The sequence below is a fragment of the Notamacropus eugenii genome, chromosome 3, assembly GCF_028372415.1.
Source record: "Notamacropus eugenii isolate mMacEug1 chromosome 3, mMacEug1.pri_v2, whole genome shotgun sequence".
Classification (NCBI taxonomy): domain Eukaryota; kingdom Metazoa; phylum Chordata; class Mammalia; order Diprotodontia; family Macropodidae; genus Notamacropus; species Notamacropus eugenii.
Window position 1 is genome coordinate 50,783,184 of NC_092874.1, and position 24,239 is coordinate 50,807,422.

At 38.1% G+C, this 24,239-nt stretch overlaps 1 long non-coding RNA gene across 4 annotated transcripts in view; it reads left to right on the forward strand.

Annotated features, from left to right (window-relative positions):
- LOC140530921 (uncharacterized) overlaps nucleotides 1–24,239 on the forward strand; it is a 466,876-nt gene continuing 442,637 nt past the window's right edge. For 3 of the 4 annotated variants that reach the window (XR_011976167.1, XR_011976168.1, XR_011976166.1), the window contains exons 1-2: nucleotides 1–749; nucleotides 2,028–2,141. This is a non-coding gene — a long non-coding RNA (uncharacterized lncRNA). The remainder of the gene's footprint in view (nucleotides 750–2,027; nucleotides 2,142–24,239) is intronic. The other variant, XR_011976169.1, reaches the window with a different exon arrangement.

Sequence of the window (24,239 nt, forward strand, 5' to 3'; positions counted from 1 at the left end):
TCTTGGCAGAGATGCCAGAGTGGTTTGCCATTTCCTTCTCCAGCTCATTTTACAGATGAGGAAACTGAGGTAAACAGGAACTAATAATAGTGTTTATCTTGCAAGGCAGGAGTCGTTATGAGGATCAAGTGAAACAGCACATATAGTATTCTGCAACCTTCCAGTGCCACATAAATATTAGCTATTATTGTTTGTTTTTAACAATAAAATTTCTAAAGGCACTTTACAAAGGAACCTACTTGTTGTGCATTATATCTTTAGTTGGATAATGCCAGCTTATTGTTTATAAAATAAATTACATACAAATGTCTTCAAGATCACCTCAGTATCTTTAATAAATCTTTAAAATATCTTTAAAATCTTAATAACAAATTTGAAAATCCTTTATAAAGTTAGAACAATTTTTTTCACCAATGATATCATCCTTTTAGAAGATTCCTGGACAATTAAAGTCTTAGAGAGTTTCATGGGAAAGTGAGAAGTGACTTATCCAGAGTCACACAACAAATGTGAGATAAACATGGTACTTGAATCCAGGTCTTCTTGATTTCAAGGCTAGCTGTCTATCCACTATACCATGCTGTCTTGAGTATACAGAGCCTACTCCAATAAAGTCCCTCTCATGACATGCAGGAAGCCTCGGATTCTCAAAGAATGTGGCAGTGGGAAACAAGTTCTGCAAGGCCTGACAAAGTGGAAAGGCTTAGAGCATGACCTGGCAACCACCTGTTAGCAGAAAACCATGTCAGGTGAGTCTGAAAGAGGTTTCTTATTCAAAGGTAAGCCATCAAGTACGTTATTTTATCACAACAATTCATGAAACTAGCTACTGAGACATGAAGGGTTTTGATATGGGTCAGTCTGCATTGATGGAGCTCTCTTACCAGTGAAATCACACATCCCTTTGGATATAGAACTTTATGCTAAGTATATACAGCATTATAAATCACATTATTTATTTATTTTTGTTCTGAGTCATTGTGATCACCCTCTCTGTATCATTCAGTTGTCACAAATTTAAGTCCTAGAATGACAGACTCCCAGAGCTGGGAGAGACTTCAGAGGCCTTTTAGTCCAACCTGTACCTATAACCCAAACAATATCATTTAGTTGATAGAACTGACAAAGAGTGGTCTAAGAAATTCCCTCTAAACATACTGTGACTTTGAGAGCAGAGATTTTTTTAAATCTTTTTTTGAACCTTCTACTCTTAGAACAGTGACTGGCACAGAGTCAACAGCTGATAAATGTTTATTGATTCCCCAAATTAGGGGTGGGGAACCTGTGACCTTGAGGTCACATGTGGCCTTCTAGGTTCCTAAGTGTGGCTTTTTGACTGAGTCCAAGTTTCACAGAACAAATCCTTTTATTAAGGGGATTTGTTCTGTGAAGTTTGGATTCAGTCAAAGAGCTGTACTTGAGGATCTACAGGGCCACATGTGACCTCAAGGTCACAAGTATTCCCCTCCAAGTGGTCATTTACCTGAATGACTCCCAAGGGGAGGTGTTGAAGGGGAGGGAGGTAGGAAGGAAGCAGGTTCCACTCCCTCCTGTGGTGGCCCATTCACCTTTTAGATAATTAGAATTGTTTCCCCTTAAAGTAATTCATTGTTGGAGTCAGGAAGACCCAAGTTCAAATTTGACCTCAGACATTTATTAGCTGTGTGACCTTGGGCAAGTCTCTTAACCTTGATTGCCTCCCCCCCAAAATATAATATAATAATGCAATATTTCCCCTTTTCACCTTCTACCCATTGCTTTAGATTTGGGGGCCTTTATTCTCTTGGGCCCAAAGAGAACCTTTTATCATTTCTGTCCCCTGGATTCTCCCCAAGTCCTCCATATCTCATTTAAGTTAGCAGGTCACCAGATCTGACAGCTTTCGAGTAAGGACAAAATAAATACTTAACAAGATTATCTTGGGGCTCCGACCTTCTAACTTCCCGTTTGGATAGCCTAGTTGGTTTTTTTAAAGACACAACCCTTTTTTATTGACTCACTTATCTTGTGATTTCTTTAAACACCAGATTGTTTGCACCAAAAACCTCTTTCTGGACTTGTGGATGTCACGAGTCCACATTGTAAATTGTTCCTGCCTGGGTGAATGAATAATCCTGATGCCATCTTGTCACATCTGTATCGTAAGTACTTCTATAATTTGTTGAGTTTTTAAAAATATTAATCCAGAATTATAAGGTGCCTCGCCATGCCACCCCACCCACTGGCATATTTAGTCAGCAACCTCTTTATTCCATTATAGAAGTCAGTAATAAAAATGCTAACTAGTACTGAGTCAGACTCCTTAAAGCTGGAAATGACCTAGTATTTATTACATGCTGCTATCTAATTTGGGGCAGCTAGGTGGAAAAATGGATAGAACCTGGAGTCAGAAAGCCTCATCTTCCCAAGTTCAAATCTCACCTCAGATATTTACTAACTGGGACTCTGGGCAAGTCACTTAACCTTGTTTGCCTCAGTTTCCTCACCTGCCAAATGAGCTGGAGAAGGAAATGGCAAACCACTCCAGTATCTTTGCCAAGAAAACCCCAAATGGGGGGCAGTGCCAAGATGGCGAAGTAGAAAGACGCACATACACATAGCTCTGAACACACAAACCACAGAACGGCTAGAGGGGACCAAGCCAGGGCAAATTCTGCACCCAGAGACCACGGAGTATTGGAGCGAGGGAGATTTCTGCTCCGGAGAGACCTGCGGACCTTTCATGGGGGGGGTCTTTCGCGCCGCGGACTGGGCGCTGGGACGGGGAGCAGAGTGCGGCCCTGCCGCGGCCGCAACACCGAGGGGAAGAGATCTGAGAGGGCTACAGGACGGCATCTCCAGCGGCCACACGGGTCCCCCCACCCCCAGAGGGACCTGCAAACCTCTCGCAGAAGGTCCGTAGCGCTGCAGACGCGGAGCCCAGCCTAGATCTGCGGCGGCGGCGGCCGTGGGTCGGACAGGCACAGATCTGAGAGGGCTCCGGAGGGGGGATCTTCAGCAGCGGCACGGGCTTCCCCACCAACAGGTGACTGACGGGGGTGGGTGAGAGAATCTCTTTGGCGGGTTGAGAGGGGAGTGGGGTGCCCCCATGGCTCAGGCCCCCCCGGGAAGTGGGGGCTGAGAGGCGGCTGCGGACGGGGGCTCCCCAAACGGACTGGAGCCTGGATCCATTGTGGAAGGTCTGTGCATAAACCTCCTGAGGGAATTGAGCCAGAGAGGCGGCCCTGCCCCTGACCTCAGCACCTGAATTTAATTCTCACACTGAATAGCAGCCCTGCCCCCGCCAAAAATCCTAAGGCGGGAAGCAGCATTTGAATCTCAGTCCCCAAACGCTGGGTGGGAGGACCAGTAGGTGAGGTGAGTGTGAGGAGAACATTCAGAGGTCAGGCCACTGGTTGGAGAAAATGCCAAGAAAAGGGAAAAGAAATAAAACTATTGAAGGGTACTTTATCGGAGAAAAGACACTTCCTCCCTTCCTTTCTGATGGGGAGGAACAATGCTTGCCATCAGGCAAAGACACAGAAATCGAGGATTCTGTGTCCCAGCCCACCCAATGGGCTCGGGCCATGGAAGAGCTCAAGAGGAATTTTGAAAATCAAGATAAAGAGGTGGAGGAAAGACTGGGAAGGGAAATGAGAGGGATGAGGGAGAAGCATGAAGAGCAAATCAGCTCCCTGCTAAAGGAGAACCAAAAAAATCTTGAAGAAATTGGCACCTTGAGAACTAGCCTAACTCAGCTGGCAAGGGAGGTGCAAGGGGCCAATGAGGAGAAGAATGCTTTCAAAAGCAGAATTAACCAAATGGAAAAGGAGATTCAAAAGCTCACTGAAGAAAATAGATCTTTCAAAACTGGAATGGTACAGATGGACGCTAAGGACTTTTCGAGAAAGACATATCTCAGAACATACCGCACAGATTCGAAAAATGGAAGATAATGTGAAATATCTTATTGGAAAAACAACTGACCTGGAAAATAGAATCAGGAGAGACAATGTAAAAATTCTGGGACTACCTGAAAACCATGATCAAAAGAAGAGCCTAGACATCATCTTCCATGAAATTATCAAGGAAAACTGCCCTGAGATTCTAGAACCAGAAGGCAAAATAAATATTCAAGGAATCCGCAGAACACCGCATGAAAGAGATCCAAAAAGAGAAACTCCTAGGAGCATTGTGGCCAAATTCCAGAATTCCCAGGTGAAAGAGAAAATATTGCAAGCAGCTAGAAAGAAACAATTCAAGTATTGTGGAAATACAATCAGGATAGCACAAGATCTGGCACCCTCTACATTGAGGGATGGAAGGGAATGGAATAGGATATTCCAGAAGTCAAAGGAACTAGGACTGAAGCCAAGAATCACCTACCCAGCAAAACTGAGTATAATACTTCAGGAGAAAAAATGGTCTTTCAATGAAATAGAAGACTTTCAAATTTTCCTGATGAAAAGACCAGAGCTGGAAAGAAAATTTGACTTTCTAACACAAGAATGAAGAGAACCATGAAAAGGCGAACAGCAAAGAGAAATCATAAGGGACTTACTAAAGTTGAACTGTTTACATTCCTACATGGAAAGACAATATTTATAACTCTTGAAACATTTCAGTATCTGGGCACTGGGTGGGAGTACACACACACACACATGCACACACGCACACATACATAGAGACAGAGTGCACAGAGTGAATTGAAGAGGATGGGATCATATATTAAAAAAAAAAATGAAATCAAGCAGTGAGAGAGAAATATTGGAAGGAGAAAGGGAGAAGTTATATGGGGCAAATTATCTCCCATAAAAGAGGCAAGTAAAAGACTTATTAGTGGTGGGATAAAGAGGGAAGGCAAGAGAAAAACATGAGGTCTACTCTCATCACATTCCACTAAAGGAAAGAATATAATGCACACTCATTTTGATAGGAAAACCTATCTCATGATACAGGAGAGTGGGGGACAGGGGCACAAGCAGGGTGGGAGGGAGGATGGAGGGGAGGGCATGGGGAGGAGAATGCAATATGAGGTCGACACTCATGGGGAGGGAAAGGACCATAAGAAAATAGAAGTAAAGGGGGACAGGATAGGATGGAGGGAAATATAGTTAGTCTTATACAACACAACTAGTATGGAAATCATTTGCAAAACTAAACAGATATGGCCTATATTGAATTGCCTGTCTTTCAAGGGGAAGGGGTGGAGAGGGAGGGAGCTAAGGAGGTTGGAACTCAAAGTGTTAGGACCAAATGTAATGTTCTTACCACTGGGTAACAAGAAATACAGGTTAAGGGGTCAAGAAAGCTATCTGGTTCTACAGGACAAAAGAGAAGACAGAGACAAAGGCAGGGAGGGAGGATAGAGGAGAGAGCAGATAGGTCACAGGGGCAATTAGAAAGCTCGGGTTTGGGGGGGGAGGGGATAAAAGGGGAGAAAATTTGTAATACAAAATTGTGTGAAAATAAATGTTAAAAATTAAAAAAGAAAAAAAAAGAAAAAGAAAAACAAATTCTAGGTAACAAAAATAAATATTCAAGAAAAACCAAAAAAAAAAAAAAAAAAAGAAAACCCCAAATGGAGTCACAGAGTCTGACCAAAAGGAATGAACATCTAATTATGTATCCAACAAAGAATACACTAGTTTTCCTCACTTCTTGATAGCTACGTATGGTGGAACAGAATAATCACAGAGTTGGATTGCTTCCTTCTTAATGCTGGTCAAAGTCTTGGTTAGCATAGGAAAGAGCCAAGGTGCGCACCATTGAAAATCTTGTGCCCCAAAACATGTTCGTACAGTTCATAAAATTTACGTCAAGTGCTCAGAGCTAGTATTTGGCTCTCCCCCACTTATGTCTTCCACTTGTTTCTATTTCCTTCAGTAGAATTTAAGTTTTTTTTATTCATCTTGCTATCTCCAGTTCCTTGCACATAATAGATACTTAATTAAGTTCTTGTTGGATTAGATTGGCTTATATTTGGTAGTTTCTAACGATTCCCAGGAGCATAGAATCATTGCCCAATTTTGTACTTTTCTGCTTTAACTTCATGGCATTGCAATCTCTCATGGACTATTTCCAACCTACTACAAACATTTCTCCTTGGCTATCACCCTGCAAACTTATCCATACAGCAGAACAATTGCTGGATCTGGATTCAGAGGACCTGGATTCCAATATTGCTTCTACCTCCTTTTTATCTATGTGATATTGGGAAAGTCATGGAAACATTCTCACCCTCACTTTTCTTATTTGAAAATGAGGGAGCTAGACTAAATGATCTCTAGGTTCCAAATTTCTCCTCTTGACTGGCTCCACTTCTTGATTTGTCTGTTTTTAATTAATGGTGCCACTATTCGACCAGTCTTTCAGGGTAGTAAACTTAATATCATTGTCCTAGACAACTGGTTTCACCATTCCACTCCCACCTATTCTTTAACTAATATTTGTATTAAATGTTTAATATGCAGAAAGCACTAAACCAAATGGTGGGAAATTTTTTAAATCATCTCTCTGATTTGATCATTGAAACTACAGCAATTGTTGAGATCACTAAGGGATAGAGTAGAGAGAAAGAGAAGTGAAGAGACAGAGACAGAACCTTGGTGCTTGAGAAGACAGCGAAGGATTCTAAAAAGGATCAGCCACAGGAGTAGGAGGAGAACCAAGAGACCTGTAATCTTAATCATGGGTGTCCTTTAAGGAACCTTTTCTTTTCTTTTTCTATGCTCCCTCAGTGATCTCATCACCTCTATGCAGATGATTCCCAAATCCACCTCTAATGGCTCTCCTGAGTTCCAGTTCTGTGTCACCAGCTCACTATTCAGCATTTCCAGTGGGATATCCCATTGGCATGCCAAACTCAGAACCTCCAAAACAGAACTCGTGACCTTTTCCCCTAAACTAGGCTATTCTCCAAACATTTCTATTTTTGTTTAGGATACAATCAGTCTATCAGTCATCCAGATTTTCAAACCTAGAGTCTCCCCTTGATTCGTTCCTTTCCTTTCCCTCCATATTAGTTAAACTACCAAATTTGGCCAATTCTACTTCCTCATCACTCACATTTCTCTCTTTTTCTTGCTCAGGCCTTCATCATCTCTATGACACTCATTTTACAACTGGTCTTTCTGTTCCCAGGAGAGATCTCCCCTTTCCAAGCTATCCCTCACATAGCAACCAAAAATAATCTTCCTATAGTATTCCTTTAAGAAAGAATCTGTAATAATACTTTGTTATTAGAAATTCAGAATCACTGACTAGTCTGTACCCATGATGAATCCGCCTTGTAACATACCCAAACAGTTTATCCAATTTAGCAAAGCCAGGCTCATAATAATTGTTCCATAAATGGTTGTTAACTTGACTTGTTGACAAATAAATGGTCATCCAGTCTTGGCTTGTGAACTCCAGTGAGTAAAATGATGCAACCCATTTCAATTGTGGACAACTTGAATAGTTGGAAAAATTTTCCTGAAATCAAGCTTAAATGTGCTTCCTGTAACATTTTTTTTTGCCTCAGGAAGAAGGATTCCTAGTCACAGCTCTGTTTTCCATCATACTCCAAACTCCCACTGAATGATGATGGCAGGTGCTATTATTATCTTCCTTTTACATTTGAAGAAATAGAGGCAAACAGAAGTTAAATGACATGTCCAGGATCATACAAGTATAAAGTGTCTGAAGCAGTATTTGAGCTCAGGTTTTCTTAACTCCTGGTCCAGTACTTATCTACTGTATCACTTGCCTTCCTCAAGTTATAGGGAATTTATGATCCCTGATTATTAGCACGAAGGGGATCATAAACCAGAGATCCCAAGAGTTGGGAAGAAACTCAAATCATTTACTTCAACTCATACCCTAATTCAATTCAGTTCAATTCAAGAAAAATGTATTAAGCACCTACTGTGTGCCAAGTATTGAGCTAGGCTTTGGGGGTATAAAGACAAAAATGTAACGGTCTTTTCCCTTAATGAGTTGACATTCTACTGTACCAGTCTTTTCATAATTATGTGTGCATGACAATAATATTAATAGTTAGCATTTCTGTAGTACTTTAAGGTTTATAAAGTATTTTAAATATGTCTATATATTGTATATATTTAATATATTTATATAGATACATATATATCAATTCATTTGATCCTCACAACAATCTTTTGAAATAGAAGCTATTATCCCCATTTTACAGATGAAGAAACTAAGACTGAAAAATGTTAACTTGCCCAGGGCCATACTGCTAGTTAGGTGCGAGGCAGGATATGAACTCAAGTCTTCCTGACTCCAGATGCAGCACTCTATCTACTGTGCCACCTCCAACAAGAAGTTATACAACTCTAAAGACCTGTGTGTTCAGGGCTGTACAACAAATCTGACTAAGAAATCTCTAGGAAATTTTTCTTTATATTGAGTCACAATGTACTTCTCTGCAGATTCTATCCAGTGCTCCTAGTACTGCTCTCTGGAGCCAGATACCTGAAGATACCCATCATGTCCCTCCCTCCTTTCTCTAGGCCTCTCTTCTTCCATCTTAACACCCTTGTTTCTTCAAATCATCCTTCTATAGCATACTCTTTAGTCTATCTTGACTGATCTCCCCTGGATATGATCTGTTTTGTCAGTATCCTTCCTAAAATGTGGGTCTCAGAACCAAATACAGTATTCCATATTCTGGCTGACCATAGCAGACTACAACAGAAACAAGATTTCCTTCTTTCTGGACATTCTATTTAAATACAACTAAAGATCAGGTTATTTTTTTTCTTGTTTCATAGGTTGTTTCCATCTGCAGAGATAATCATTACATTAGTGTGAATCTATGATGTAGACAGTTTAGATCAGTGGTGTCAAACTCAAATAGAACAAAATCCATGATCTATATTGACTTAGAAAATCACAAATTAACATTATTTATGTTATATCATATTTTTATTTATTTTGCTAGATATTTCCCAACCACATTTTAGTCTGAATTGGGCAGTACTTGGAGCTTTACACCTCTGGAATAAATGGTCAGTGAATTGGGCCTAGAGGTGAAGACAGAAATTGCCTTAAAGACATTTCAAATTCTCTTTAATGATTCCAGGGTTACCTTGAAGGCAAAGACTCATCTTTTTCAACATCAACATTTTATTGGTGTTGTTATATGACAGGGAGCCATGCAATCCAAAAGTTTCTGAAGAACTAGAAATGTATCTCACACAGAAGGTAATGGAGAGGGTTTTCAGTTGATGTGACCAAGATACAACATAAAACCAACAAGGAGCTTAAAGAAGAAAAGAAGTAAGAACTGTCATTAAGAAATTATATAATAAGAATTTAAAATGGGCTGGTCACATTGCAAGGGTGAGAAATGGCAGAATTTTTCACAGGTATTCTCTTGATATCAGAAGTACGCAAGGAAGGCCTCTAGTATGTTGAGAGGCAAGAAACACATTGGATGGTCAAGCATGGATGAATCATGATCTGAATCACTGGAAAAATTAATGAGATTAGAGAGCCTTTTGAGTAAGAATATTCAAACAACTCTCCTATGCCTCCGCTTAACTTACACATGACTTTCCAAATCAAAGCATCTTTCCCTAGACACCACTCCCTTAAATGTGTTGTCTTGCCTTAATATATAATGTCTACTTCTTGAGGGCAGAAATTAGCCTTTTTGCATTTCTTTCCTAGTACATAAGAAAGTGCCTAGCACACTCTAAGTCCTTAATCAATGCTTTTTCATTCATTCCTTCTTATTTCCACCTACCTCACCAATGAAGAAACTGAGGTACAGAGAAGTCACAGGACTTGTCCATGGTCATATAACTAGTAGGTGTCAGGGATAGTATTCATGCCAAAGTTTCTCCATTCTCCAAGCCCACGTTATCTGGGATTAAGAGAGTAGGCAGAGAGAGAGATATGTTAATCACAGGAAAGGCCAAGTACTGACAACATGGAGAGGAGTATAGGCCTGAAGAAGTTTATAGGACTAAACAACCAGAAAGTTCCATTGAGACTTTTGGTAAGATGGTCTGTGATGGTACCCAAAGTCCTTGAGAGCTTTAGATGACCATGCCTCAGACAGACATCTATGTGGGGGGGGGGAGCCAAAACTCATCATAGACTCCTAGTGACACTATGCAAGATTCCTCCTCAAAGACCTCCAACTACCCGAGCAAATCAAGATCAGTAGGAGTCTGCATTTAGACACTACTCTTTCAGAAATATAGATAATGAGAAAACTTTCTTCTCAACTTATGGTTATAGAATAGCCATTGCTCGGGACAGATGATCACAGAAGATAAGAAGGGCAAATCACCTCGAACTTCAGGGACAATATATTTTCGGTAATACAGTCCTGTCACATATGATCTGGTTCACAGACAGCCCAAAATAATACCTCTCTCACCTCAGTGAAGTAACTTCAGCGAAATAAGACAACAGAATCTATCAAAGTGATAACAGCATTTGGTGAAAGACATTTAATAATGATAATAGGTATTTTAAAGTGCTTTATGTGTATATATATATATATATATATACACATACATACATATTCTCTCATTGGAGTCTGACATCAACCCTATAAAGTAGATGCTGCAAGAAATATTATGTCTACTTTAAAGATGAAGAAACTGAAACTGAGAGATAGTGAGTCACTTGCATAATGGTCACATAGCTAGTGGGTGTCAGAGGTGGGGTTCCCAGAGATTCAAACCAGTTGTTTTATGTGGCTCCTGTACATAGGTGCATAGGCAGGGAGGTATTGCTCTGCAATTTTTACTGCTAGAGTCAATCACCCTACCAGTGGGGATTAACATGGCAGTTGAGGCCATATGCCTCACCTGTGCTTCTTCAGTAGCCAAGGATGCATCTGTGAGAGTGAGCAGGACCCTGTGAAACCAGACACAAGCATAGTGGCAGTGTTGGTGATTTCTGATTGCTGTCTTTGACTCATTGCTTCCTGTTAAGGTCCAAATGTTCAGTTCCTGGTGAGAATACCACAGAATTAAACACTTTTAGTGTTGGAAGGAGCCTCATAGTTCTTCTGGTTCAGTTCATACCCCTCAAATTCCTACTCTGCCAGGCAAAAGAGGGTGTGACATCCTAGAGGAGCCAAATGAAAAGTAAACCACTTTCACAACCTACTTCACAAGGCTGTTGTGAGGAAAGTGATTTATAAACTCTAAAATGCTATTCAAGTAGAAGAGAGGAAAAAATCCAAAAGTTCAGGCTGTGTAGAACAGACTGTAAGAGAAAATATAGACTATGTGTAACAGACCTAGTCCATTAAAACACAGCAGACAACTAGCCAAGTACTTCCAGGCTGCCTCCAGGGAAAAGGAGCCAGTTTGTCTCACTTTAAAAAGGTGTTAGAGCAACAAGCTTCCCTTGGAGCCATCCATGGTGCTGACTTCTGACCAAGTTTTTTTTTTCCCCAGCTAGCCTTTCTTGATAAATTTTTCACTACTTCCCAAGCCTCTTGAGTCTACAAATGAAGTCTCAGGCTCTTGTCTATCAACCTCCTGGATGTATTACTTATAGTTAAATCCTCAAAGTCAGGGTTCTTAACCTTTTCTCTTTTTTTTAATGTCATAGATTCCTGGTGAAACCTATGAATCTTTTCTCAGAATGATGTGTGCACTTAAGTTAATATTATCCCCAATTTACAGATGCCTATGTAGGTTACAAGTCAAGTGGCTTGCCCATAGTCACATGGACTATAAATGTTAGGCACTGGCTTTGAACCCTGTGGATTCTGCATCCGCAATATGTCTTGTTTCTATCCATCCTCTTCTCACTATTCAATCTGTGTTACCTTAGTTCAGTCTTTATTATCTTTTACCTTGATGATTAGTCTTGGGATTGACTTCCCTGCCTTAAGCCTCCATCTCCCATAGAGCTGACAAAGCTCAGTTCTCATCACATCAATACCCTGCTCAAAAAGTTCCAATGGCTTCTTTTATCTTCTAGGATAAAATACGGACTTTTCCACTTGGCATTTAGAGCCCTCCCTAGTCTAGCTTTAGATTGCTTTATTACACGGTACTTAATTACTTAATTAATCACCTTCATGTACCCTATGTTACAACCAAACTGGTCCATTTGTATTTTTCAGAACATGACGTTCCATCTCTTACCTCTGTGCCTTTGTATACACTGCCTGGAGTCTACTCCCTCTTTATGTTTGCCTTTTAGAATTCCTAAATTTCTTCAGATATGAGCTACATGAAGCAGCTAGGTGGTACAGTGGATAGAGTTCTAGGCCTGAAGTTAGGAAGACTCGTCTTCCTGGGTTCAAATCTGGCCTCACATTTACTAGCTGTGTGATCCTGGGCAAGTTACTTAACTCTGCCTCAGTTTCCTCATCTGTCAAATGAGCTAAAGAAGAAAAATGGCAAACCACTCCAGTATCTTTGCTAAGAAAATCCCAAATGGGGTAACAAGAATTGGCTGAACATAACAAAAACACATCTGCATGAGGCCTTTCCTAATCCCCCAGACACAAATTATTTTGCATTTCTTTCATATGTACTTTATGGTTATTTATATGTTTGTATGTTATTTCTTTCAATAGAATATAAACTTTTAGACAGCAGGGGTGGCTTCATTAATGTCTTTATATCATGAAACCTGGCACACAGTAGGAGCTTAATCAATGTCTGTTCATGGCTTGATTCTCTGTTCCATGTTCAGTACTCTCTTGACCGTCCCATACTGATTCTGCCTTATTATCTCATGCCTGAATTACTGTAGTAGCCTACTAGCTAATCTTTGTGCCTCTGTTCCCTTCCCGTATCATTCAGTCCTTCAGAACTCTTTCAGATTGATTTAAAACAAGAAAATCCACTTTTACTCTGTCATACACTTATAGAAGAGCCACCACCTTAGTCATCAGAGCATTCAGCATATGTTCAGTCAACAAATATTTATTGTCTGTATTCTGTGCAACATACTCTACTGGGTGCTTGGAGAGAACACATAATTCAGCTTTGTTCCCTGTTTTCTTATGGTTTAAGTGAAGAGGTCCCAGTTTCTCTTTTTAAAGCTTTCTACAATATCTGTACCCATCTCCATCATAGAAGCTTATTTCCCACTATTCCTCAAAAGGAATTCTCTCTTCTAATCTCTCAAAAGACTATGTCACTTTCTGCTCTGCTTTTATTACTTCCTCTTTTCCTCTCCTAGCATACATTTCTTTCTTTTCTCTCTCTATCCCTCTCCTAGATACTTCTTTTAGGATAATCCAGATTGTATTGATCTCTCTCTCTTTTAATTGTACGTGTGTGTGTGTGTGTGTGTGTGTGTGTGTGTGTGTGTGTAAGAGAGAGAGAGAGAGAGACAGACAGACAGACAGACAGACAGACAGACAGATGGATGGTGCCCTTTGACAGTCTGGTGAAGCTTGTGGACCCCTTTTCAGAATGTTTTTAAATGCACAAAATAAAATACATAGAATTAGGAGGGAAAAATTAATATAACTGAAATACAGTTATTAGAATTTTTTTTACAGTTCATGCATCCAAGGTTAAGAATTGCTGTTGTAAATTATTTTGCCTTCATTAGCTGTCATATCTGACTATTTCTTGTAAAGACCATCTTCCTAACCAGAAACAAACAACGTTGTGTACTAGGATCATTTCTGGTACCTAATTTGTAGTCTGTGTAGTACTGGGTGGATGCTTAAGAAATACCTGTCAAGTGATTCATTAAAAGAATCAATTGCTCCTGTATTAATATCACCTCAGGACCAAGGAAATGTTCAAGGGTTCAGAAGTGGGACTGGAAGAGGCAAGGAACACATGGAAGCCAGAAATCTTTCTTAAAACCTTTCTTAAAAGGTTGTAGATTAGTATAGAGTCTGGAGGTCTAATTAAGGCAAAAGGCAAAAGAGAAGCAACCAGATTAGGAGCCATGAAGAAAGTTTTTATTTCGTTCTGGAGCAGAAGCCAATTACATTCCATAATCAACAGAGAGCCTACATGTAGGTGAGAGCAAGTGAGTCATTTTAGAGACATGATACATTGGCATCCTGGACTGGGTTTTGATTCTCATTTGAGTGTGACTCCTGACAACTAGAACCCCAAGATGCCATATTTAAGGTCTATGGCATTTTTATTAATCATTGTAGCTTAAAATCCCAAGAAGGCTAAAAATTAAATAATTTGAAGTAGGCACATGCAAATTTTCTGGTTTGAATGGAAGCTATGAAACAAAATTAAATTCTAATGAGCCCAAAGAATGAGAAAACTCAAAACTATATCATGAATGAAAGTTTAACTCAGACAAATACAAATAATGAAAAGTAAAAGAAAAAAGCAAAAAGATACCTTTAAAAAAACAACTAAGACATTGTCCAAAAATAAATTCTAGATCAAGACATTGTGATCTTCAGGGATTCCCAGGACTGTCAACCAAGCTCAGTTTTCAAATGTGAAGGATGTCCTTTGTAACTTGATAGTCCAGGGTTGGATATCAGCTTTTGGATATACAGCTTTTGGATATACAGCTTTTAATAGAAGCTGTATAATATGCCGTGTCAGCAAGCATATTTATGCTTGTTCTTATGTCTATGAATGTTCATAAATAAAAAGTTTATAGCATTTAGGGAGAAATAATAACACAAGTGTGCATTGAAAAATATTGGCTCATATGAGTCTGATCTTCTATGGTATATGAGTAAGTTAACAAACAAAAGTAAGGAAGATAAAACTCTTAAGGAACACATTATATAAAATCAGAACACACTAAGGAATGTTTGGAGTAAAACTATTTTGCATACCAAGCAATCCAAATCCTTAGCATAAATAAAGAAGCAATTTTGTAAACAAAATCAACAATGCATGTCTATCAGCTTGGAATTGAAACCTCAATAGGCTGATTTAATTGGTCAATTTGTGATACATGCATGTATTGCTTATATCTGTGTGTGTACATATATGTGAATAAGCATTATTTGTAATTGTAAGGAACTATAGATAATCAAACTCTCTAATAGTGAATAATGTCTGAATTAACTGTTGGTGTAATGGAATACCACAATGCTCTTAAAATTTAAAAAAGATCAGACATTCAAAGAATTTTGGAGACATGTGAAACAATGCAAAGCAAAGAAAAGAGAACCAGAATAGTACACCTGCTAACTGTGACTAGGAAAACATATATGCAAATACATAAATGAATAATCAAATGGAGAAGAGGAAACAGTAATTAACAAGCTGTTATGGATATATGGTATATAAATGTAGATACATATTTACTTCTTTTAACTACTGTTAAAAGTTTGAAAAGAAAATAAAATTAATGTATAGTGAAGAAAAGAGACTTTCCAGTAACCTGTGTGATGATTTGAGTTAAGAGATCTATGTGACATACTTTTAATTTTTAAATATTAAAGGTTATATGTGACTGTCTTCAAACGATCTCTTCTGTAACTGGATGCTTTAGATATGGACAACATAGTTGCAACCCATGTGAAGTCTTCTCAAATACATCTAAATTAGATTTGACCCCAAAGAACATGAAGAATACGACAATATGAAGGCATGCAAAGACATTCTGGACATGTTTACCTCTGTGTGTGTGTGTGTGTGTGTGTGTGTGTGTGTTGTGTGTATAGGAGCAGTAGTAGTAGTGGTAGTGGTAGTAGTAGGAGTAGTAGTTGTAGTATAGCCATAGCCTCTGAAGAGTTATAACTTAGAGGGTCACAAGGGAGCCTGTTGGAATGAAAACACCAATCACCAAAAGCATTTTAGATTGTTACTTGATTATTCCATTTTAGGATACAAGTGACATACATAAACTTCTTAAATTTCCCTTGGAGCTTATTAGGTTATTAGAATTCTTTAATTGAATCTCAGAATGAAGAAGGATTCTGAAATCCAGGTACTACACATCAGGCATGTAGTAAGTGTTACTTTCGTGTACTAGTAGCAAGAGAATGAATTTCAATAAATTGCCCAGGTCCAGAGCCATTTCCTTGATAGAAAGAACAGCAAAGATTACTAATGTAGAACACAAAATCAGAGCAGCTTGGAATTAAGAAATGTATTTGTTACATTTTGCTACTTTACACTAATAACAGTATCAGCTTCAACATTACGTTCCCCAAAATGTCTAGAGTCTCTACACTGAATGTGGACATTTTGTTGATTTCTTGGTTGCATGTTGTCAGTCAAGTAGATACCAATACAAAAATGAAATTTTCCTTCTCTGTCTTAAAGTTGTGTTCAGCACATCAATTCTGTTTAATTAACAACAAATACTTATAATAAAGGAGAATATTTTAAAAACATTTTTAAAAAAACTTCTTTGATCAAGGAGATTTTATTCTAGAACCATTCATTCATTTTATAGATAAAGGAGAAAATGGTTCAAGTTTTTCCATTCCCCGTCTCTGCAACCTCAATCCTACTCTTTACAATAATAAACACTAATGGAAAAATTTTCATCTCATCATGTTCCCAAGTATATGCTTGATATCCATTTTCTCTGAGAGAAGGGCTTAGCCTCAATAGCTCTCAAAAAAAAAACCCCAAGCAATATTAAATAATACAACAGATTTGTATAAATGCATTATCAAAAAAAAAATGTCCTGTACATTTCTTTCTGATGCATAAAGTATGAATAACTGTTTCACAAAACTTATCCTTGCCTGAGGTAGGAACATCTTTTTAGGTTTTGTATCCTGTCTCTGCATAGTTTAAGGAATAAGGAATGTCAAGGTATATGTCAATGAAATTCAATGGTTTGCATCAACTAAAAGAATCCTTTTAAAAATAGCTTTATGAGGCCCTTAGGCTGATTGCATCAAACATGAGACTCTGGTCATGCATTCCACTACCAATATTACTGAACTTTGGGTAATTTTTCCTCATTTAAGAGTTCAACTGATGGAAGATGTGAAATACTTTCCTATTTAATTTTTTGGAATAATTTCTCTTCTGCATGTCTAGATCTAAGTAAGCTTTTGTATGCAATCACAGCAACCTCAATGAACTCTAGAGGAATAAGAGATACGAATAATAAATTCATGAATCTTATTCCAATCTTGCCTGTTTTTCCATTTTTGATTTTTTTTTCTTTTGGTACTTTATGTAGCATGAATCTATCCATGAAAAATTAGATGTAGAATTTAGGCAATTATCTGGATAAATCAGCTCAAAAATAAAATGATGTTTATGTCTGAAATATCCAACTCATTATATCAGTTCATCACTTTGGTTTTTCTGTGTAGACACAATCTCTAATTCAAATGAACTTCTTAGCTTTCCTATAATTCAAAACCTGTCCTTTACTGCCTCCTCTTATTTCTCCATCATCTCCAATATCATCATTTCTCATATTTCACTGACTTGCAGTCTAGACATGTGATTCATTTTTCTTCTTTCATGATCACCCAAACCGCTGACCAATGCTTCTGGAATAAGACTACCTTTATCCTACAATATTTCCCAAAGTCAGTTAAGATCTCATTGTAATGACTCCAAATAATTTCTTTCTATCCTCTCTTCAATTCTTTAGAGCATCAAATTACTCTGGCCACTCTAACAAGATATCTTATGCCTTTGGCTTCTCACAGTTGAATTCTAAATTTTCTTGAACTACAATATCACAATTCTCCTGACTTTTTTTCTGTCTTCTTTCCTTATAAACTCATATTTCTCTTGTGCGTTTCACCAAAATCTACATAAATATATGTACAGTGTGTTTCTACTAGGAATAATTAACTCTAAGATGAACATTTTTTAAATAATAGAAGCAAAAAATTCCAATTATTCATATTCTAATTTACTTATTCACAAAGGAGGATAAAATCTTCCAAATGGGTGTGTCTTTCAAATGGAAATGAATCCTTCAGTAAGAATATTTGCCCAGGACAGTTTACATATGATCCTTTGTCAGTTGATTTATGAAAGCAGTATTGGCACAGAAAAATAGCAAATGCAACTCCATTCCACAACTTTCTTATAATTAGCTACTGGCAATCAAAAAAAAAGAGGACTGGAATATCTGCTTGAGTACTGTTAAAGAAAATATGGAAAAGCAACAAGGAAAAAGATCATAGTAAATGATAAGATATTGCTTTATTTTAAATTTAAAAGTTTCAAAAATAGGGAAAAAGAACAAACTCTGCTCTTCATTCATGCCAAGGAGGAGAAATTATGCAGCCTAGAAAGATTCAAATTATTCACCAAACAGAATATTCTTCTCTGGGATGATGCAGAGACTCTTTGTTCTCCTTTTCTTTTGTTGTTTCGTTTCTTCTTTCTCATGGTTCCTCCCACTTTTCTAATTCTTCTTTAAATCAGGACTAATGTGAAAATATGTTTAGTATGAACATATAAGTAGAGCCTATATCAGATTGCATGGCATCTTGGGGAGGGGGAAGGGAAGGGAAGAAAATTTAAAACTCAAAATCTTATGGAAGTGAATGTTGAAAACTAAAACTGAATTATTAAAAAATGAAAATCTTAAAAATAATTAACAGAATTCATTTTAATCCTGTGTATTTTATTTTATGCATTTAAAATCATTACTCTAAGAAGAAGGGTCTATACTTTTCACGAGACTGTCCAAGGGATCCATGACACAAAAATAATTAAGAGCCCCTGCTTTAATTTAAACTGATTCTTTTATTGAGGAAAGAAAGAATTTAGAAGATAACTAGTTCAATCTTTGATTTTGAAACTACAATCTGTTCCCCGGAAGGTATGTAGGAATATAGCTATAAACCAAATGTTGAGTGGAGTAAGTTCTTAGGTTTATGTCCTGGATTCCATTCATATTTACCCTAGGTTCCCCTTCATTTACACCTAAACATGGCATAGATAGTTTCAACTTACAAATGAATTTTAAGATCAGAGATTTAGATCTAAAAGAGACCCTCGAAGTCATGTAGCCCAACTCCCTCATTTGATAGATGAGGAAACTGAATGTCAGTGAAGTGAAGTGACTTGTTAGATGGCAGAGTTGAGATTCTAACTCAGATCTTGTGACTTTAAGTTCAGTGCTGTTTCTACTATACCACCCTTATATACCATTACATGGTTTATACAATTTTCCTCCAAAAACCCATTGATTCCAATATGACAAGTATTACTTATGCCCATCTTGCAGATTAGGAAGTAGAGTTATGGAGAAGATTGTTTATTGTCTCAGGTCTCTCCCAGATAGGTAGACATCAGAGTAAAAGCCTAGGTCATTTAACTCAAGTCTGGTAGCATTTCACTATGCTAAAATGTAAGCTAATTGTTTGCAACTCAGAATACATTTTCCCTAAAAACAGTGCTGTAAAGGGTGATTAGGTTCTCTATCCAGCTCATAGAAACCTATTTTATATATAATTAACCTTCATCTATTTTGTAGTGTTTTCATAGCATACAAACACCACCAATGACAAGGTTTCAGGGCTAAAGACTGGTATCCCAGGGACACAGATCTCTCCTTACTAATTCTGCAGTGAGATCAGGGACTCTCTGAATATCAATCCAACAGTGGTGACTCTCATGACCTGAATCAAAAGATCTAGGAAAATGGTGATTGAAGGTCTGGGTTAGGTATGGATCAGAAGAAACTTCAAGGGTAAGGGCATGAAGATCTGTAAGAATATTGAGGGGTATTTGGTGATGAAAAACAGTGCCAGAGGTCAGCATGAGACCACTGTATGTTTGGTGACTAGAGAAAAGGAGGCAGAGAGAACAACGGGATTGATAAAGGAGTAATGGGAGGAAAAGACAGTAAAAGACACAACTTTGCTACTTTTAAAATTTGCTTTTTGCCATGGTGATGGCAAATGTGCCAATATCTTAGGACTAATATGTAAGGTGGCAAATGTCAGTTTTCCCTAATTCTGCTCAGTTTTCCCAGGACAGTGGAGTGGTCTAGTGTTACTTTATTAAATCAGGCTGATTGATATCTCAATTCATTTTTATTTCATGAAGTATTTATTATATGTGCAAGACTCTGTCCTAAGTACTAGGAATACGAAAATAGAACACAGACCCCACTCTCAAGGAACTGACAGTCTAATAGATTACAAAAGACATGTTTAATCATGTCTGACTCTTTGTGACTCTATTTGGCTATTTCTTAGTAAAGATGCTGGAGTGGTTTGCCATATCCTTCTCCAGCTCTTTTTAAATATGAAGAAACTGAGGTGAACAGGGTGAAGTGATTTGCCCAGGGTCACACAGCTAGTAAGTGTCTGAGACCAGCCTGAGGCCATGAAGATGAGTCTTCCTGACCCCAGGCCTGGTGCTTTATCCACTACATGCCTCTTTGAAAAGACTAGTACTTCCCAAATTATGGCCTTCCCTATATAATCTTCCTCACTTTTTCACTTGGAAGAATGGAAAAGGGGAAGAGAAAAGTGGGGAGATTGTTGGAGAAGGGCTATTCCAACTCCCATTTTATAGCTGAATAAATTAAGGCAGGGAGTGGTTAGGTAACTTGTCCAAGGCCACAAAAGTACTTACTGGCAAAGGCAGAATTTGAATTCAGGTCCTCTGACATTGTTTTTGACATCTTTATATGTTGTCTCAATATTTGGACAACAGGCCATCCCTCTCTTTTTTTTCTCTACTGTCAGTACAAACTAATGTAGATTTATAAAGATCTTAATTATATTAACAGTATATGTGTATTATATATATATACATACATATGTGTATGTATATATGTGTGTGTGTATACATATATATATATATATACATAGCACATTTATTTATCACTTTCAGGTTTGCAAAATGCTTTCATCATAACAATCTTCTCAAGCAAGCATTCAAGGCTAATCAAGTATTGAAAGCAGGCTCCATTTTGCTTTTTCTTTTCTGTCCTCAATGCTTATATCTTCAACATAGTTTTTGCACATGGTAAATGCTTTGTCATTAATTCATACATTATCCCCATTTGACAAGTAAAGAAAATCCTGCATTGAGAGGTTCTATGACTTTTTTTAATGATCATACAACTATGTAGTGTCCCAGGCAAGATTCGAACCCAAGTCTCTTGATACCAGGTCCACTCGTGTATTAAAACATACTAACTACTTCATATTTATGGAACTTTTGGAAGGAGAACTATACATGAATGCTGTGAATCTGCTCTACTCTGTTTATCTAGTTAGGGAAGTTTGTAAATACATTCTATTTGTGAGAGCTGAGACCATCAAATAGTAACAAAAATTGGCACTTGAAGGCTTAATTTTTAATAATATAGAACACAGGCAACTAGGTGGCATAGTGGTTGAGCACTGGCCTTGGAGTCAGGAGGACCTGAGTTCAAATTTGGCCTCAGACACTTACTAGCTCTGTGACCCTGGGCAAGTTACTTGCCTCCAAAAATAAAAAAATAAAATACCATAGAACACAGACCTCAAACTCCTCCTGAGCATCAGTCCTTTGTCCCTTTATTCTGAGGAATGTATCAGATCAACAAATCATTGTGAAGAGAAACAAAGATTGAACTAGTAGCAGTGAAAATTGACAAATGACATTAATTTAGAACAAACATGAAATCTAACCCTGAGACCACTGCTCTAGGATGTCCATTTCATAGAATCATAATTGCAGAGCTGGAGGAAACCTTAGAAGTCACTGGGTCCAAATCTTTCATTTTATAGGTGAGGAAACTGAGACTGAGTGACTTGCTTAAAGTCACACAGTTGGTAAGTGTCCAAGGTAGGATTTGAACTCAGCATTTCTTGACTCAAGCCCAGTGCCCCCCAAGTGCCTAATATGTGCTGTAAGTGAAATTGTATTCTATTATACATCCCCTATCAAAATTTCCCCTTTCAAAATCACTGTATTAGTTTTGAGATAGAGATGCTTCACTATAGTCTGGTCTCAGAATTAATTTGCAAGGTAAGGCTGGCAGGTAATTTGCTGAAATTACCTAATGTGTCTTCCATTGAAATTGGTTATATTTGAAAGCAATTGACTTAGATAAGATATTAATGGATCTTAAGGGAATAAGGATACACCATATCAAGAAAATGTCAGTTGGTGTGAATGAGTCGAGGGCAATTGTATTTACTTTGGCTGTATTTTTTTACGAATACTGATGGTATATGTATAAATTGTTTCCCCTGAAGCCTGGACATTAGGGTGGTATGTCATTTTTGTCTTTGTATCACACAGCACATAGCATAATGTCAGGTGTATTTAAAATTTTGATTCAGATCTATGATTTCATGAGGGTTAGGAACTGATGAAGAACTTCCTTCCACCAACGCAAAGCATTAACTTCTCTACAGTTTCTAGTTTCAGAGAATTTCTTAGAGCATAGAGAGGTTAAGTGCCTTGTCTAAGGTCACACAAATAATGTTGGTCAAAGTCAAGACTTGAACTGAAATCATTCCGACTCTGAGTCCAGCTCTCTCTATACTACAGTGTATAGCGTCTCAGTGCCTTAGGCATGTAGATGACATAGACTCAAAGCCTCTTAATATCTTGCTTGCCCACCTCTGTATATGCTCCACGTTATTGGTATCTTTCCTGAATTGTGGCTTCATTCATCCAACATGAATAACCTGTTGACTGACTAAGGATTATTTTTAGCATCATCATGGAGGATGACTTGGGGAAGGAAGAGAATAGGCAGGAAGAATAATCAGGGACTTTGTGAGTGATTATTACACAAGAACTCTTAAGATGCTAAATGCTGATTAACTCACTGAGGTAGAATTCATAGAAATTGACCAGTGAATGGAGATGGGGACAGGCTGAGGGATGGTGAGACAGTCAGTCAGTCAACAAGCAATTATTAAACACCTATCATGTCCTAGGCTCTGGGCTTAAAAAAAAGCCCCCACCATCAGAAAGTTCATAGTCTAATGAATGCAGGAATAAAGTATTTATTAAGCTCTTTTTACGTACAAGGAACTGCACCAAGCATTCAGGATAAAGACAGGAAAGTAACGTAGTCCCTGCTCTCAGTGGACAATTATCTACAAACAAGTTATATAGAGGAAAAATTGGAAATAGTCTCGAGGAAAGGTGCTAAGATTATGAGGACTGGAGAGGGCTTCTTGTAGAAGATGGGTTGGTGAGACTTCAAGGAAGCCTGGGAAGCCAGGAGACAGAGATGAGGAATGAGAGAGTTCCAGTAATGGTGGGGACATGCTTAGAGTTGGGAGATAGAGCAGGGGGAAGAGAAAAGGAAAAGGGAATTATGGATGATGACTCTGGGTCTTTGTAATTGAAAGAATTATGGTGACCTCAACAGAAACAAGGAAGTTGAGAGAAGAAACCTGGTACAATCACTGTGTTGGTTTTGAGATAGAGATATTCACTACAGTCTGGTCTCAGAATTAATTTGCAAGGTGTGGCTGACAGGTAGTTTATAGTATAGTATCTCCCATTGATAATGGTCATATTGAAAGTCATTGACTTAGAGAAAATGTTAATGATCTTGAGGTTTTGGGTCATATTAACTGGCTCCAATCAACTTGAGTGATTTGATTTGCAGAGCAAATATTTGTTAAGATAGCTAAGAAAATGTTCCTGGAATGGTCCGTTCAGTGATTTCATCTCATCACAGAGTATAAATGAATTCAGCAATTTTTTTTTTTAAGACTAAGAAAAAGACACAGAATTTCTGCATGGGAGAAACGACTGGCTATTAGGACAGACATGGATTTTTAGGAGGGCCAGCACCATGGATACACAGGAGAGGGAGTGACTTAAGAGTACTTCATTTTAATCATCTCCCCTGCTTTATTTTCCAGCTCTTCTGCTTGAAGTGAAGCCAAGCAGTTCATTACAATAAGGCAGGAGAGAAAGCTGCTGGCAACTCTGTCACCATGGCAGCGGCATCTGGAGAACATGCAAAATGCATTATTCCAGGAGCTGAGAAGATTGATTTCAGAAGTTGTTCTGGGAGGCTGGATTGTCTGGGATGTAAAATCAATTCTCTTCAAACGCCTGGATTCCGTGCAATGCCATCATCCTCAGAAGAGGAGACCCAACATATTAAATCCTGACATGCCTTAAGGATGGTCAGCACCAGGTAAATGGGAAGCCAGAAAAAAATGAAAAGGAAGAAGGAATGGGGTTAGAGCTAGGAGTCTGAGGGTCTTGAATGCCTTGGGAGTACATTATTATGGGAACTTCATAAATGCTAGATGATGATAACTTTTGAAAGGGAAGAATGAAGTTGTGGATTTTAAAAATGGATAGAAATAAAGAGTGAAGTGATTAAAAATCCTTCTTTCCCCTAAGAAGCTTGATATTGTTATCTACTACTATTAAAAAAAAAACCCTCAGATTCTT